This window comes from Otolemur garnettii, unplaced genomic scaffold, assembly GCF_000181295.1.
Source record: "Otolemur garnettii isolate 467f Iridium unplaced genomic scaffold, OtoGar3 scaffold00019, whole genome shotgun sequence".
In the NCBI taxonomy this organism is placed as follows: Eukaryota; Metazoa; Chordata; class Mammalia; order Primates; family Galagidae; genus Otolemur; species Otolemur garnettii.
In genome coordinates, this window is record NW_003852414.1 from 19,486,139 (window position 1) to 19,504,369 (window position 18,231).

Consider the following 18,231-nt stretch of genomic DNA (forward strand, 5'->3'; position numbering starts at 1 on the left):
AACATCCGGAGATGCCCAAGTTCACTTGTTGATGGCTCTCTGCACTTGGCAGTGCTCTACTGGAAATCTGCAAAGGGCTGCAGGCGGGTCAAGGGAAATATCAATTTGAGGGACACCCATCTGCCAAGGCCTCTACTTGGTGTGTGCACATAGAGCATCTTACTTAATTTTTTACTTAGTCATTCAACAATCATGAGAAGAAGAGAGGGAAACAGCCCTCCTGTATTTGTACTTAAGTGTTTTGAGATACATTTTAACTAGGTTTTCAGCTAAATATCTGCATCACTCCCTTCAAGGTACAGGCCCTAGATGAGAAAAAGTACCAGAAAATCAGTAATGAAAAACTCAACATTGGCCACCCCAGGGGTGAGAGAAATGGTTGATACACATACCAATGTGCAGGCAGGCTACTAATTCTTGCCAACCTAAAAAGATAAGCTTTTGAATTCTAAACTAATCACCGAATTTGCTAATAACCAACATACTAATACCTATCAACACATGATACATTTCTACAGAATTTTTTTTTTTTTTAAACTTTCAGAGCTTACTTTCCATTCCCTAACAGTCAGGAAAGAAGGTTGCTCTGATCTGGCCTGGACTTCTGACCTGAAGGCCAGTCACTGACTGCCTGATAGCATTTCAACAAAAAATGTTCATCCTCTGATGTACGCTGATTTCTTCCGCCAGCTCAGATGAAATGCCCCGTCTGTGCCAGTGTTCTCTGCCCTCTGAGCTGTTGTTGTAACATTGCCTCACCAGAGACAATTCCATTCCCCTGCAGCTCCATCCCTCAAAGCGCTGCCTGAGTCTGTTCCGTCTGACCTCTGGCCTCTCCCATGTTCAGTAACCCACAATGCACAAAGCAATATGCAATTATCCATTTTTTGATTCTAGTTGTTCTTGTTACCATCATGTTTCACACCAATTCTACTGGGCTGCCTTGGGCTCAGAAACAGCAGTCCAATGCTTATAAGCATTCATAAAAAAAAAAAAAAAAATTCTCCATGGGCCAGAAATACAAACTGTCCCTTCAGTAAAATACACCCATAAAAGAATCCATTTATTTTTCATAAAATTAAGCGAACTGGGGCTTTGACAGACACTGAAACTATCATGAACACAAACTCACCTTCGTTCGCAGACTCACAAGGGAATTGAGAATCTTGCTGCAAAGTGGACACCAAAGAGGGGTATTCGCTTTGTTCTAGAAAACAGGAAATTTCTCCCAAGAAAAGAAACTTCAGCCTCCAAACAAGAGTGGCAAAACAATAGTGTCCACTCAATGTAGCTAGTCTTCGAGAAAGAGAGAGAGAGAGATTGGCTACAATTGGGAAGTGAAAACACCTAAAAACAACTGAGAAATACTTCTTACGCTCTCACACTGCTTTTTTGGAAGTGTCTCTTCATAATAAATAGCATGAAAGACTCCAACCACCCTCTCTCAATTTCCCACCATCCTTTCTCACCTTTGTTCCCTTGTTGTTCTATTAATTCCCTTTCTGGAAAGTAAATCCAGAAAGAAAACATAGCAGAAAGTGTACCAGACACATGTCCCCAGAGGTGCCAGCTACCTTTCTACTTCATCCTTGAAGACGGCCACTTAGAGCAAACCAAAGCCATCTCTGCAGGAATGTCTCACTCTGCCAGTGACAGCAGATGTGACAGCAGGTGCTTCTGTCCTCAAGCACCAGCTCGAGTAACTCCCTGAGCCAGGCCCACCCACGCTGTCCAACCTTCTTGTAAGAGCTATGGAGGTGGCAGAGTGGAAGAGCTGGTGCCGTCACTTACTACTCCATGGGATGGAGCTTATCATGGTTATGAGGTAAGGAGCTGCATTACTTTTTGTCTTTTATTTTTTGTGGGGTTTTACTGAGACAGAGTCACTCTGCTGCCCAGGCTACAGTGCCATGGCATCATAGCTCAAAACAACCTCAAAACTCCTGGGCTCCACCTATCCTCCTGCCTCAGCCTCCCCAGTAGCTGGGACTATAGGCATCTGCCACAACACCTGGCTAGTTTTTCCATTTTTAGTAGAGACAGGGTCTGGCTCTTGCTCAGGTTGGTCTCAAACTCCTGAGCTGAAGCAATCTACCTGCCTCAGCCCCCCAGAGTGTGAGGTTTATAGCCATGCACCGACAACTTGGCTTACTCTGTATTCTTCTTACATCCTTTAATACCAATCTGCTTTCTGGGGCTTTCTTAACTAAACTGCAAATCTAAGATGGCCTGTGAGCATGCTGATTCCATGGCAGATAGAGCTAGGTTCGGGCCAGTTGGCAGATCCCAGACTGGCTGCCCTGTCTGCTGTTTCCCCATCATTCTCTGAGCAAAATGTAATTAGTGTTGCTGTGGACCTGGAGATGCAGGAAGCTTTTTGACCACTACCTTCTCCCATGGCTTTGATCTTTGTTTCTCATTATTTTTCCAGTTTCACCAAAATGTAATTGAACTCAAAGAGACAGAGAAAAATCTCTCTTTAAAAATATCATTTCATCAGAAAATCTTTTTAAAATAGCCATATTAATCTTTCACCTGATTCAGAAACCATGAAAGAGAACTCTGCCAATAAAAAGACCAGAATAAGAAAATGTAACTAAATAAACACAGGAGAAAAATGCTTCCAATATCTGCATTCCTAACTGTGGTTAGTAGTTCCACGGTATTTTCAGACAATGATTATCATGAAAAAAATATGGAATGTGAGGGGAATGTGACTGATCTGTGTGTACATGTGGGGTTTTTTCCAATTCTGTATAGCTCATATATCATATAAATGGGGCAATTTTAGTTTTAAACCATTCCCTAAATGGAAAAACAAAATAGACTTGTCATAGCAATATCTCATCTATCTAATAATCTATGGTTAGAGTCACAAATCTTTAGATAACATCACCCTGATATATCTCCACTGCTGTGAAAGCAAACTCTGATGGTCAAATCAACCTCCTATTCATTCAACTAAATTCTAGTCTCTCACCAGCATCCCAGTAGTTGGCTGGGGTAGGATGACCTGCTACGATGTGTTGTTTTTTCTTTTTCTAATTTGGACTTTATCTGAAGTGATAATGGTATATGCTAAAATGAAAGCCTGACTGCTGTAGTGAAAGATTAAATGTAAGACTTTATACCACTTTATTATCCTAAATCCAATAGCGTATTCACAAATACATAGGAATATATATCAGCAATTAATCTACACTTCTGGCCTCTGAGTAAATCCTCACCCTTGCTCTCTAAGCTCCAGTGGATCAGTCTTTGCTTCTCTAAACTGTTTGTTAGCTAGTCGCCCCTTCAAAATCCCAGCTCCAAGAGAGCCTGGATGAAGCAAAGAAATGTATTCAACCACCTTCACCCTCCACCACCTGCTCTTGGTCCAGCTAACGTCAAAGGCCTGCCCCAAAAGATTCACTTTTGTTGGTTGGTTTGCTTGCTTTTTGCATGATTCAAAGGCCAATGCCATGTATAAAAAAATCCATGCAAAGGAGGCATTCCTATACCTATCCTCCATCATTTCCTTCCCCTCTGCCTAGTACCGATGAGCATTTTTATTCATTTCTTGTTTACCCTTCCAGTGTCTCTTGACACAAATGCAAGTAAAGTCATACATTTTTTTCATATCCCTATGTTTCTGGTACAAAAGGCAGCACGCTCTATGACTATACCCACCTTGCTTTTCCCATGTGGCAATGCACCTGGAGGTCTTTCCATATCAGAACACAGGTTTTCATCGCTTGTTTTTAACAACTGCGTAGTATTCCACTGCAGGCAAATGCCATCGTCCTCTTAACCAGTCCCTTACTGATGGATGAACACCTGGCAGCTCCCGACACTGTGTTGTTACAGAGCTTCAAGGACAACCTTGTGGAAATGTCATCATTTCGTTACGTGTGCAGGTGTATCTGCAGTGAAGACTCCCAGAAACAGGACTGCTGGGTCAAAGGGTAAACTCATCTGTAAGGTCAGTTCACCAGGCCAGATTGCCCTCTCTCAGACTTGTTCAAAAATACTGTTAGGTGCAACGCAGAGGTGGTGGTAACTTCAGTGCATGTGTGTGGTACAAGGCCCTAGAATTTTTTTCATTCTTTTCAAGGGTACTGCTAACCTATTTCCATGAAAGTAAAGACTTTCATAAAGCACAGGCTATTTTAAAATTTGAATCAATGCAGCATCCCCCAGTGGAGGACTGAGCTCAACCTTCCCTAATGTCCCAGCATCCTCAAATTCTCCTGGGTTTTCCCCTTGGTAACCTACTGAAAGAAAACAGCCCCTCTAAAAAGGACTTGAAAGCCAAGTTAATATGGGTGGAATGAAATTTTTATGAGAATAGTCAGGGATTCTAAATCAGCAGCAAATATTCTTTTCATCACAATATACAAAATGGCATGGAAAGAATATACAGATGAATATTTTAAAACTTTATTCATTCCAATTCAGGGGATCCCCCAAACAAGCTGATAATCTCAGAGAGTTTAGTAATGCATGACTTACTTGCACAGTGAGAATCTATAATTTAAAAATGATGCCTTTTTGCAAAAGTAACAAAAAGGTTCTTTCCCATCCCTTCTAGGAAAAGCAAGAGGAAACAGCATACTTTCACATGAGAATCTCAGCTTTCAGGAAATTGACCCTGTGGCTTAGAACATTTATCACATTTATTACAGTCAGGGGCAGAAATGCAATGACCCACTTTTCCACTAGGGTGGGTCAGCTAAATCCAAGTCTTACTAGACACAAGTCACTCCCTTGTTGGATACAGTTTTGTATAACACCTTCTGTTTGCTTTGAAGTCCTTTGGTAAGGACAACAAGATGGTCTCCACATGCTAATTAATATGAACTTCAATTCTAGGCAAAGCTGATCAGTACCCTAATCAGTAATTCATACTCGATCTATCAAAGACAGGAGAATATCAGCTAGTTTATTTGTAAGGGCCCCAAGTTGGAAGCAACCACATGTCCATCAACTATAGAAAGAATATCTAAACTTTATATAATGGAATACTTCCCAGCAAGAAGGGGAAATATACATTTACAAGAAACAAGCTGATTCAATCTCACAAAACGTTATATGGAATTCAACGCAGGCCAAACTGATCTATGAGAGGGGTTGTAATATGGGTTTCCTTTGAGGTTTCTTCCCTATGCCTTCCAGCAGGGCTGGAAATGTTCTATATTTTGATCTATCTGGTAGTTGTGCGAGTTTAAAAAAAAATGAGATTAGTGAAATTTGCTACATATAATTTATATATCACCAACCTGGACAGGCCACGTAGCATCCTGGTCAGAAGTGGCAGCAAGTCCTGCTCTCTGTATCTGAGTGATAACAGACCCTTTGCAAATCTGCAGAGTGGCTGCCAGAAACATCGTCTTGCAATTAGCTTATTTTGTAATTAGTGTGATAAATGTTAAAAATGGGGTAAAAGAGTTTAGAAACCCCTTCTCCCTGCAAAGACAAGGCATAAGGATTCATCCTGCATGGCCTATACAGACTCTGACCCTAGGCTTGACCCTTAAAAGGTCCAGCCATTGGTCTGGAGGATTTCTGGTCACCTGCTGCCTATGTTAAGGGTAACGGAACGCTGTTCTTGGAATACTGGCAAATCTGCCTGAAGGGGAGCTTTCATCCCAAGGAGTGCTCAAAGCTCCTAAGAAGGCACAGAGCTGGACTCCAGGTGACAGAACGGACCATGTGGACTGGACCATACCTTTTTGCTTATATATGTTTCCTTAATAAGGTCTTTATGCAGAACTTTGCCCAAAGCTTACTTTCATTATAACCTAGTAACGCGGATGTGGGGAAATAGCTAACCCTCAAAGACCTAAACTTTTTGGTGGTTACCATTACCTGTAAGACCAAAACACTGCTCTGGCTTAGTTCAGCCCTCCAAGACGTACAGACTGTTATGGAATGGCAGCCTGCAGACACATAACACAGCAACAAACATCCTCACAATTTCACACAGGTGTGAACTGTGGGTGCCCAGAGATGAGGCGGCAGTGGAGATGTTCAGGCCAGGTTTACTGGAAGGGGAGGGTGACCCACTAGGCAGTGCAAAGATAGCGTCTGGGCCTGGGGGTAGAGACCCCTTTTACATGGGGCTGTTGGGGGTGGGCACATTCCACAGCTTACCTGGAAAGTTAGGGTCTTTGTCTTAGGAGGAGAAGGGGAGGAGAAGGAGGGGAAAGGGTGTGTGGTGGTGTTAGGCCCTCCAACAATTTCCTTATAAAAGAAACAGAGAATGAGGCTCGAAGTGAGAGAAACTGAACAGTTACATGAAGGACCACACAGCAATACCCAAGAAATACGCCAGGCAGGGGAGATTTCCAACAGCATCCGCAGAGCCCTGCTGCAGGTCCCTTCCTCTCTAGCATTGTCACTGGTGCCTTGTATGAAGACACAGAAGACAGGATCATCACCTTTGTGGACAACCCCAAATTGAACAAGATAAAAGACTCAGAATTCTAAAAGATCCTGACAGGCTGGTTTAGTGAACTGGACCTAACAAGATTAAACATACGGGTAGGTGCACAAAAATTAACAACTCAGAACAACAGAGTTAAGGCTCGATGAGGATGTCTTTGATAGTCCTTGCATCTAAAGTTTTAGGGGGATTGGATAAACACAGGTTCAGGGGTGTGTTGGGGTCATCAAAACGCAATGCATATATTCCATTTCAGTAAATAGTTCAGTAAATAGTAAAACCTACTTTTTAAAATGTAATGCCAACACGTTCGATCATACATTATTGTTCGTATCAGCATTATTCTGAACAACCAAAAGCAACCCGAGAGTCCACAGACAGATGAACGGGAAGCAAAGTGTGGTTTCAGCACACAACAGAACAGTACTCGGCCTTAAAAAGGAAGAAAATTCTGCCGTGTGCTACAATGTAGATAAACCCTGAAGGTATTATACAAAGCGGACTAAGCCACAAAAAAACAAACACTGTATGATTCCACCTAGATGAATTCCCCAGAATAGAAGAATTCGCAGAGACAGAAAGCAGAGAGGTGGGCGCCCAGGGCTAATGGTGGGAGGACTAAGGGGTTAGTGTCTCATGGGCAGAGTTTCCATTTGAGAAAGTAAAAAGGTTCCAGAGGAGGATGGTGGTGATGGTTGTGAAACAATTTAATATGCTTAATGCCACTGAACTGTACCCTTATATATTACCATAATTTTTTAAATGACCCAAAAAAAATATAACACAGTCTTCTGTGCCATTAATCTGAACAAAGGTCATTGGCTGGCTCTATACTCTGCTCTCAGAAACCTAACAAACCCCACTCACCTGACCCACAGCTCAATGAGCCTCGAGCCTCCCCTCTGCCCCTCTCACACTGGTTTCTTCCTCGGACATAAGGAGCCCATCGCAACCCTCTCCCTTGCTGAAAGGACTACTGGCCACTTGGGAAAGGAGGAACCTCCCCAAACAAGCTCTGTTCGGAGTCCCCAGTGCCCATGTTGCTCTGCTTCCCAGAACCAAGGGTTGAAGGTCCATCAGCCACTTGGTTCAATTAACAAATATTCAGAGTTTGGGAAAGATTGTGAAGACACATTTTTTTTAAAGGGTTTACCAGTTGAAGGAATGCACATCATATGACCGACAGTATTTACTGAACACTGCTATGACCAGAACTCAGCTCATCTTTCTCATCCTTCTAAACGAATTAAGTCTATGAAGCTAAGGCAGAGGGAAGGAAATGTCCCCGTGACAGACCCAGCATTTAGTCTCCTTGAAGGAAACACCAGAGTCTCAGACAACAAAAGAAAACTAAGTCTAAAGGGCTTTCAAAGTCCTTGGTATAACTCTGAACAGCATGACAGGCATTCAGAGAGACTACAAAATGCAAGCCCCATGCCTGTTGAGCCTCAAACTAACGCACTGCCCCCTTCTCTGGCCGTGGTCAACTCTCCCAACCAGGGCCAGCCACGTCTGCCCAGCGTACAAGTCAGGCCCAGTTTGGGACCCACCAGCCCATCCCTATGGACTCCATTCACCAAAGAGTTCCCAAATTTCCATCCCATCTTGCGACTGAGTCACTGTTTATGTTTCTGAAGCGTGGATACCCCTTCTTTAAGAAGAAATAAAATCAGAGCAGCACTTCCTAAAGGTATGACACATAGAATTTTCATGCATAACAAAACTTAGAAATTATTTAGTTATTTCCTCCTCCTCTTTCCTCAGATGAAGCATCTGTGGTAGTGTAAGTCAGCGTATGCGCCAACCACCACCTGGGGACATTTGACAATGAACTAGATATCAGAGGACATTAACAAGTCATTATACATTCTTTGCAATAATTGTTAATAATAATAAATAAATAGTTGCAATAATGCTAGTTCAGTTGCATAAGGAAACTCCCTTCTCCCTCCCTCCCTTGGTGAAGGGGCAGAGATCTGTACTACTACAGATTATATAGTACTGTATCAAGATGTCTGTGATTCACTTTTTTTAACATACGTGTCTTTTTTTTTTTCAGCTTTATGGAGGTATGATTGACAAATAAAATGTATACGTATTTAGGGGGTGTACAACCTGTGTTTTGACAGACACACACGATTACACAATGAAGCTCCTTAGCATATCCATCAGCTGACTTAGTTACTCTCTGGTGAGAACACTTGAGATCCACTCTCCTAGCAAATACCTCAGCATTTTTAAAAAATGGAGCGAATTACCTTATTTTGCTAAATCAGCTAGATTACTAGCTCCCACCTCAAGTGTACAAAGAGAAATATGTTGCTGTTTGTTGCTAGTTCGTGGTGAGTAAACCGATTACCATATTTCCCGGCATTATTTTGTATACAGATATTGTTATAGCTTTCTATAGTTACGCTTGTAATTCATAGACATAAATAAAAGAATTAAAAACATTGATACAGGTAAAAAATTACTATTACCTGTGTATAATGTGCATCCTTATTTTTCCCTCAAAAATGTGGGCAAAAAATATACATTATACACATCAAAATATGGTGAATAAGTCCGTAATAGCTGGCCTGACTCAGGTCCCCCCAGCTGATTAGTGGGAAGCTGGCTAGTGGCAGGTGTTACTCCTTCCAGGGCTGTTTCTAACATTCTGTCCTCTCAAGACCAGAACAGCTACACAGGATGACCGGGGCCCTTCAGGCCACCACTCGAGCTCTGCCCACTCAGCTTTGCCGGGGGTTGGGGGGTTGAGGTGGTGCGTGCTCAAGTGAGCGTGGTAAACTGTACTTTGATGAGAAAGAATAAATTGCTAGGATGACTGCCTTCTCTGATTGTAATGGCCAAATTATTCATTTAACATTGGCCTGGGTGGACATTTGTTCCAAATTTCAAAGATAACATCAGTACAACCGGGAAACTAGACTCTTCCATAATATAATAATGACATAATAGAATTAGTGTATAACCATATAATAGTAACCACGAACTGCTTACCACGTACCAGCAACAATCTCAGAGAATCACAACACCCAATGAGATTACTGTCCCCACTGCACAGATGGGAGTAACCAGGGCACGGAGCACACAAGGAACTTGCCAAGATCACAGACACTAAAGCAACACTCAGCATTTTAGACGACCAGGCCATATGTTCTAATTATGGCCAAACGCTACACAATGTCCGGCTATTTTTTGGTTGCAGTTTGGCCAGGGCCGGGTTTGAACCTGCCACCCTCGGTATGTGGGGCCAGCACCCTACTCACTGAGCCACAGGCACCACCCAGTCATTCCCGTCTTTTAAAGAGTAAGGAAAAAAAAAGTAAAAGGGAAAAATAAAATTTGCCCCATAGGCCAGAACAAAATGTCTTAGGTCCAAAAAAAATGAAAGAACCTTTCACTCTTTTTCTCAATAAAAATTCAGAATTTTGACTGCTGCTTTGACTCTCTTCTCCAAACAAGCCTGGATAAGGAGGCCAGGCCGCTCTGCACTTCCTCCTCTGGATAACTTCCTGGAGGCTGCCCAGTGGACAGCAGAGACCACAGGCTATCCATCCGGCCTCACACCACGACGTGGTGAAAAACTGGCCCATTATTCCCTTTAAGGGCTCAGAGTCAGCTTCTGTAGGAAAAGTTACATAAGAACTAAAAAGGAGGGCGGCGCCTGTGGCTCAGTGAGTAGGGCGCTGGCCTCATATACGGAGGGTGGCAGGTTCAAACCTGAACTCGGCCAAACTGCAACAAAAAAATAGCCGGGCATTATGGCGGTCGCCTGTAGTCCCAGCTATTCGGGAGGCTGAGGCAAGAGAACCGCCTAAGCACAGGAGTTGGAGGTTGCTGTGAGGCCACGGCACTCTACCAAGGGCAATAAAGTAAGACTCTGTCTCTACAAAAAGAAGGAAATAAAAAGGAATGCAGTCAGCCTTCCAGCATCTTTGCTGACTCAGTATTGACAATGACTTTGAATTAATCTTTATAATTTTATTACTTCTTTTAAGTGGTGCCATTTTGAAGCTAAAATGAGACTCTGATCAAAGAAATTATATCCAAACAACTGGTCCTAGAAAAGGTGAGGTGTCTTGGTAAACTGGGGAAACTGCCAGTTGGAATAGTCCTTAGTCCTCCTCCAAAAACCCCTCCCTACGGTTAGTCCAATTATTCCCGACAGGAATAAGTTGCAGGTGTCTCACATAATCTCAGACGAGATCACAGAACTCTCAGAGGAAGTCCAAGTTAAAGTTAAACTAAGCCTTTGGAGGCATGAAAGGAAGGACTAGGGTTTGGGAATTACTTGGCAGAAGGGTTGCTGCCAAGGCCCCCATTACAAGAAGAGAAAGGATGCGTGTCGTGACTCCAGCCCTGCTTCAGATATCTGAGCTTCCCCGAATACTAGGAGGCTAAACGCTCAAGGTAATACTCGAAGCAAACAGGCTGTATCTCTATCTGCAACGGAAACGAAGAGCCGTGTCTCCCAGTAACAAGAGCCTCTCACACAGAATATCTTCTTTCACTCGCTGGGTACATCTCATTCCTTTTCAAAATTTATTACTGTTAAAATTAGTTATTTGACATTCACGAAATGCCAACAACTCGTCTGTATCTGCTATTGGGACCACATCATCCGTTCCCCTCTGAACCGACTCTCCAAACACTGTTAACTTCATCCTTGCAAGGAACAGTCGGGCACGAAGATAAGGGAGACAATTAAAAGTTATGCCAACAATAAAAATAAATCAATAACGTAATTCTCCGCAGTTGTCAAGGCCTGGTTTATGGCTTTTACATTAAAAGCACTGGGAATGTTTCCCTTTATTCCTGCAGACACTGCCAAAGCACTATGATGGCCAAAGGCACAGCGAGGAAAAGAAAAGGCCCAAGGAAAGTGTCCAGTCTCAAATGGGCAACACCAGCAGACACAGGGTTCCTGCCCCACAGAGGCAACTCAGGATGTCCCGTTGCAACTAGTGACCTCTGAGCTTGTCTCTGCCCCTCCCCTGCCATCGTGGGGATCCTCAAAATGGGAACAGCATAAGTTCCCCAACTGTATATGTGACCACAGAACCTGGCGCATAGTGGGCACTCATCATATCCATGAATACTGAATATGTTTTATCAACAGGCGATCCCTGAGAAGGCCTTCTGATCATAGCATCCTTCCTCCTCAAGCCACCGGGCCACCACTGAAACTTCATTTCCCAGACTCTGTCTTCTAGAGTCCTTAGAAGAACAGATTTTTTATGTTTTTGAGACAGAGTCTTACTGTGTCCCCCTGGATAGAGTGCCACGGCATCATAGCTCACAGCAACCTCAAACTCTTGAGCTCAAGTGATCCTCCTGCCTCAGCCTCCCTAATAACAGGGACTACAGTCACCCGCCACAACGCCTGGTTAATTTTTCTATTGTTAGCAGAGATGGAGTCTTGCTGTTGCTCAGGCTGGTCTCGAACTCCCGAGCTCAGGCAATCCACCTGCCTCAGGCTCCCAGAGTGCTGGGATTACAGGCGTGAGCTGCCACACCCGGGCAAGGATAGATATTTCTGAGAGAGGGCTCTCTGTCGGCTCTGCTACTATGAACTCGTATGTACAGGGAATAAAAAAAAGTGGCTCAGCATTGGAAGAAACATTAGAAAGGAAAGAAAGAGTGAGCGAAGAGAAGTGAAAAAGTAAAAGAAGTGAAAAGCAAAGGTAAGAGGGGAAGGCAGCAAAGGAAACAAAGAAATACCAAACTTTCACCTGGAATCTGCAGTCACACCACTGCCTCCTCTCACCTCGAAATTTCAGACATTCCCAGATACGGTCTCATCCAACAAGCTTCTCCACAATGCTTAAAAGTTCCTTTTTAAGCTATTCCTTCTTTCCTTTATGGGGAAAGAAGACAAAACAAACCCAAAAGCTGCTCCACAGACCTTTCAGAATCTAAACAGCAGTATCAGGAGAAAGATTTCAGACTCAGGAAAACTCTGACAGAGATGAATTTCCAAGGTTTTGGGTAACAACTAACAACAGCTAACAGAAAGGCTTTGTGAGTCTTTCTTAAAAAAAAGAAATTAGTAGAATAAAATTTCTTCTTTGTAAAATGTTTCAGAGAAACCAAAGTTTAAAGGAAGCAAATTGCTAACAAAGACTCATAACTCTTTGAACTTAGAGGTTAAATTTTATTAGGTTTTGGTCCATTTTAATTCTTTAATAAGATTTGAAGAATTATTACTGTTGCATTTTATACCAAGAGATTCTCTTTCATGGCTTTAAAAATAAATTGAAAACTTCCTTTTTTTCACATTTTTGTGCAAGAAAATTTATTTTATACTAAATTTCCAATCCATTCTAAGTCCTGGAGATTGGACCAAAACTGACTTATTGAGTGCTTCTCAGTTTGTTTGGGGGTTTAAGTAGCCATCTTTGAGTATAGAATAGAATATATAAAGAAAAATTTAGGCCAAAGGAAAAAAGAGTTTGGTTTGTGTCATACCAAATTTAGCAACAAAATAGATATCAAAGAAAAAATAATAATAACATCTAATAGGCACAACAGGAGATAGACCGACTGTTTCATAATTACTGCGTCATTAAAATCAAACTTTTCTTTCTTTTTGAGACAGGGTCTCCCTTTGTTAGCCAGGCCACAGTGAAGTGGTATTGTCATAGCTTATTGCAAGTTCAACTCCTGAAAAATGTGATTTTTATGAGGAGTTGGAAGGACTAAATCCCAGGCCAAGAGCCCCATGTCTGCCTTTCTCAGACTTACAGAGACAAGTCAAGTCACTAACTTCTTTCCCACTATGGCTAGAAAAAAATAATCTCATCCGACTATCAAAGACACAGCAGAAGAAACAGGCATGTCCTTGTCCCACTCAGGACTCCAGGTTCAAGTGGAAACGGTACAGAAGCACAGTTGTGCATCTTGGTCCCTACAGCAGGGGTTCACACCAAGAATGCTAAGTACAGCAAGCAAGACAAACAGTAAGAGCAAAACCCACATTGTTATCACAATATCACCACCAAGCCCTAAGATGAAGGTGAACAATAAAACACACATTGTTTCAGTTGTGGCCATTTACACTCTATCCTTCACTACATGGTGGCAAAGCTCCCTGCAAGCGTAAAGGGGATGCACACACAGAATCATTCTGGAAATATGTGGCACTCGCTTTCTGGCCTCCAGTGAGTAAACGCACCCATAGACTCTAGAGCAGGCATCCTCAAACTATGGCGTAAAGGCCACAGGCAGTCCACCCAGGACATTTATCCGGCCCACCGGGTGTTTTTGCTGCCACTGCCTGTCCTTTTAAACTATAGTCTGGCCCTCCAACGGTCTAAGGGACAGTGAATTGGCTCCCTGTTTAAAAAGTTTGAGGACCCCTGCTCTAGAGCTTTCAACAAATATGAAATCACAACCAACAGCCTTTCTACACAAAGAAAGCACCTGCCAAGAAGGGCGTCAGGGACAAGTTGTGAAAAAGAAAAATAATTTTAACCTGTGGTATACAAAGCAAAGCCCTGAAACAGCCCAGGCACTGGGTCTTGGGGTAATGGCTCCTGCTAGAAGCAGACAACAGTGCCTGGCGTCTGCCCTACCCTGGCAACCATCTCCCATGCGTGAGCAGCGTAAGACTCCATTTTAAAAACTAGAAGGTGATGAAAAAGCAGCTGTACCAGAAGGCTGAGGTCTCAGGAAAACTCAAACCAAACCAAGGTACCCTGTCTTTCTAATAAATTAAAGTAACCGAGTGCTGTCCGAATGCACAGTTTGTATCCAGCCTGCAGAGGCAAGTTGTCGTCTTTGTTGTGGTTGTTTCACTAAAATCCAGATGATTAACTGCGGTAGGATGGAACAAGGCAGGACGGAAAGATAAAGGCTCCTCCAGGGAGCACAAATTTATCCCCTCTCTACTGACAATGCCTCAAACTTCAGAGGCCATGGTGAGAACTCTAAGTCTTAAGATGAATCACTCCCAGCATGACATCAAAAGACGTACAACCACCACTCCTGAGGAAGTAGAAGTCGGCAATAGCTGGCAAATTTTATCAAAATGGTTAACTCCCAAACCACTGAAACAAAGATAAAAACGGCCAAAGTAAGGACAGGAGTGTAACCTCAAGAAAGGCTTGTCCAGGGGCCTCAACGGACAGAGTATCTTACACTTCAAAACCAGCGTTTTCTCAAAAGCTTCTTATGAGAGGAACTGGATGTGTGTCCTGAGGAAACGTGCCTCTTCCCTTTTCCAACTCAGCAAGGGCAACAGCACGTGCAAAATTCCCTCAGGTCAGAGGCAGTGAGTTCCAGGGGTGGGAAAAGGACAAGACACGTGGCTAAGCCTGTGGTCCTTCTCCAAGACAGGTGAGTCAATAGTCAAAGATGAAAAGGATGAGGACCCACAGTCAGAGTGAGGACTGATGATTCCAGCCACCCCAAGTGCTCTCTGATAGGCCCGTCACATGGTGAGGGGGTGTGCAGAAAAGAGTCGGCAGGCCTGACCACAGCCCTCTGAAAGGCCTATTTGCAAGGATGGCCCTTGGCTGCCATCTGAGAACTTGGATTGGCCCCAGGTTAGCCCAAGGAATTAGGAAGAAAACCCGAAACGTGCACTACACACATACCCAAGGGAAAACCAAGCAAGCGACCAGAGGGGCTTTCAGGCCAAGGAAGAAAGGTCCTGAGTGACAAATAAGGCAGCCAACAGCACTCCCAGTCTCTGTCCCTGGAAACCTGCTTCCTGCACAAGGTAGTGCAGGAGGACAGACCCCTCAGGTGTGCACTTGCCAGCAATCACATCACAGCAGGGGGTTGAGGGCCTGAGACTGCAATACCTCAGATAGGGTCCCCAACTATGTTCCACCACCTCACTCCCTCATCTACAGCTGAGGAGGGGGACCTAGGGAGCTCCTGCATCAGAGGGCCCTCTGCCTGTACTCTGTAAAGGGACATGTACACAGGGACTCATTCATTTCACACAGTTCCAGGGGCCTGTGATGAGCCAGGAGGTACCAGGAATACAAGGAGAATGCAAAGGGTCTAGGCCTGCATTCCAGGAGCTCACCAGGGAGTTATAAACTCTGGCATTCCCCAACACATGTGACAGTGTTGCCGGCCACAGATGACCTATATCCTTCACCATCTGTTAATAAATGTAAAGAAGAGAGGTGCTGGTCCTGTTGGAATTCCAGCAGGCCCTATAGGGTAGGAGGGTAGAAAGCAGCTAAGGGAGCCTAGAAATAGCCACTGAGCCACCCTCAAAGCCAGGGGCACAGAGCAGCCCACCTCCTGCCCCAGGGCTCTAGCACGCAGCCTGCTTGGGCACAGCCAGGCAAGCTGGGTCACAGGGCACCCACGCTCCCTAGAGGGAACAGAAACTCCAGCCTATTGCATAAACTTGGGAATGTTTGGGGGCCCTTCTAGAATAATCTTGGCTGTGCAATCCTCAGAAATAAGGATTCTCCCAAAATGCTGAGCAGGTGAGGTGAGAACTGTGAAAGCATCAGACCTCCAGGGAGGCCAGCACAGAGTGTGGAAAACCAAGGGAGTTGCCATCAGCATCAACAGGACTGCGATCTGCCTCCTGGTTCCTGCCTTCCCAATTCCTCCTGGGCTGCAACAAGACAACCTTTCCTCGTAAAACTTGTGGTTGCAACCCAGGGCCAACCTTTCCTGGACTGACCATCCCCAGTCCTTGAAATCAGAGCACCTACGACAGGCTGAAAGCCATGGAGGTGTCTATGCCCACCCCAACACTGCAGAACACTGCTGGGCACAGGTGAAAGTGCGTACCTACAGGCCACTCAGTGCATTCAGCAGCTGGATGCAGGTAGAATGCACACCTACACGCCGCCCAGAGTGCATTCAGCAGCTGGGTGCAGGTAGAGTGCGTACCTACAGGCCACTCAGAGTGCATTCAGCAGCTGGGCGCAGGTAGAGTGCACACCTACAGGCCGCTCAGAGTGCATTCAGCAGCTGGGCGTAGGTAGAGTGCACACCTACAGGCCACTCAGAGTGCATTCAGCAGCTGGACGCAGGTAGAGTGTGCACCTACAGGCCACTCAGAGTGCATTCAGCAGCTGGGCGCAGGTAGAGTGCGCACCTACAGGCCGCTCAGAGTGCATTCAGCAGCTGGACACAGGTAGAGTGCACACCTACACGCCCCTCAGAGTGCATTCAGCAGCTGGACACAGGTAGAGTGCACACCTACACGCCCCTCAGAGTGCATTCAGCAGCTGGGCGCAGGTAGAGTGCACACCTACAGGCCGCTCAGAGTGCATTCAGCAGCTGGGCGTAGGTAGAGTGTGCACCTACACGCCACTCAGAGTGCATTCAGCAGCTCTGAGAGCAGCAACAAGGGCTCTCTTCACTTCACAATTATGGATAGAGATTTGCTAATTTATATTGCTGGAGCTTCGAGCAGACACCTGCTGGATGCTATTATCCCTAAAGCCACTGGCTAATTCTGGACCAGTGATGAGAGCTCACAGCTAGCTCCCAGAACAGCCAGACCATCTAACCCGGGAGCCTGACCTAGTCATAGTTGCCCTGCTCCTGGTCTCCAATCACAAGAGCAGTGACCAGGTCTGTGGCAGACCATTCACACACATGATCAGGAAACCTCAAGACCTGACAGCTCCCATTTGCAGAGGAGATTCAGAAAGGCTGAGTAATGCAAGTCCAGAGTTGGCAGGGTGAGGGAGGTTCTGACCCTCAACCCCACATTTGGTATCTCCAACTATCATCATCCTCTGGCCAGTCACAGTTGGAGAAATATTTCAACAGACTAGGGTTTGAGGGGTTCGTTTATTTGTTTTTAGTGTTTGGAAGAGAAAATTTTTAGGCTAATCACTCAAGGTAAGAAAGCAATGGAAAAGCAAGCTAGCACTTACCTACTGGCACCCACAAAAATACTCAGCATTACTTTAGAAATCCTAACAGCACCCTAAGAAGTATGGCCCCAAACCAGGTCAAACCTTGAAGGCTAAAGGAAAATTTCTGAGATTACAGGCACTGGCTGCCCCTAAGGAGACAACCATACATGTTCTCACTCTGCCTAAGCTAAGGGGAAAAACCGTACCACGCCTGCAAAGTCTACCTTCAGAGGAATGCTGTCAGAGGGCCTGCCCTAGCCAGGCACGGCGGCTCACGAGGTAATCCCAAACTCTGGGAGGCCGAAGCAGGGGGATCACTTGTAGCTCAGGAGTTTGAGACCAGCCTGAGCAAGAGAGAGACCCTCATCTCTACTCAAGATAGAAAAACTAGCCAGGCATCCTGGTAGGCATCTGGGGTCTCAGCTACTTGGGAGCCTGAGGCAGGAGGACCACATGAGTCCAAGTGTTGTTTGGTTTGGGGGGGGGGTTTTGCTTTTCCTTCTTATTTTCAAATAAGGTTTTAACATCCAAACATTTAACTTATCCTTTTTTTTTTACATAGATCATGAATACATTTATGCCATTATGGGATTCAATGTGTTGATTATTTATACATATTGGAGTGCTTACATCCTACTAATTAACATAGCCTTCGTATACCTGATTGAGCCCAAGAGTTTAGGTTGCCGTGAGCTATGATAGCACAGCACTCAGTCTCCTGAATGAGACTCTGTCTCAAAAAAAAAAAAAAAAAGAAAGAAAAGCCTGCCTCACAGAAATCTCACCTGGCCTGTTGATGAAACAAAGCCTGTCCTTGTCACCCCTCTTTCTGGGTGGTCTCCCTGGCCACATTCCCCATGTCCTCAGGTCCCACGTTGCCTGGGCTAAACAAATTGCCTCTTATGCTTCTCATTCCCACCTCAAAACCCTGGGACTGCAAACTTGTCATTCTCC

At 44.6% G+C, this 18,231-nt stretch overlaps 1 protein-coding gene across 1 annotated transcript in view; it reads right to left on the bottom strand.

The window, feature by feature from the left end:
- CAMK1D (calcium/calmodulin dependent protein kinase ID) overlaps positions 1-18,231 on the bottom strand; it is a 366,147-nt gene that overhangs the window by 286,633 nt on the left and 61,283 nt on the right.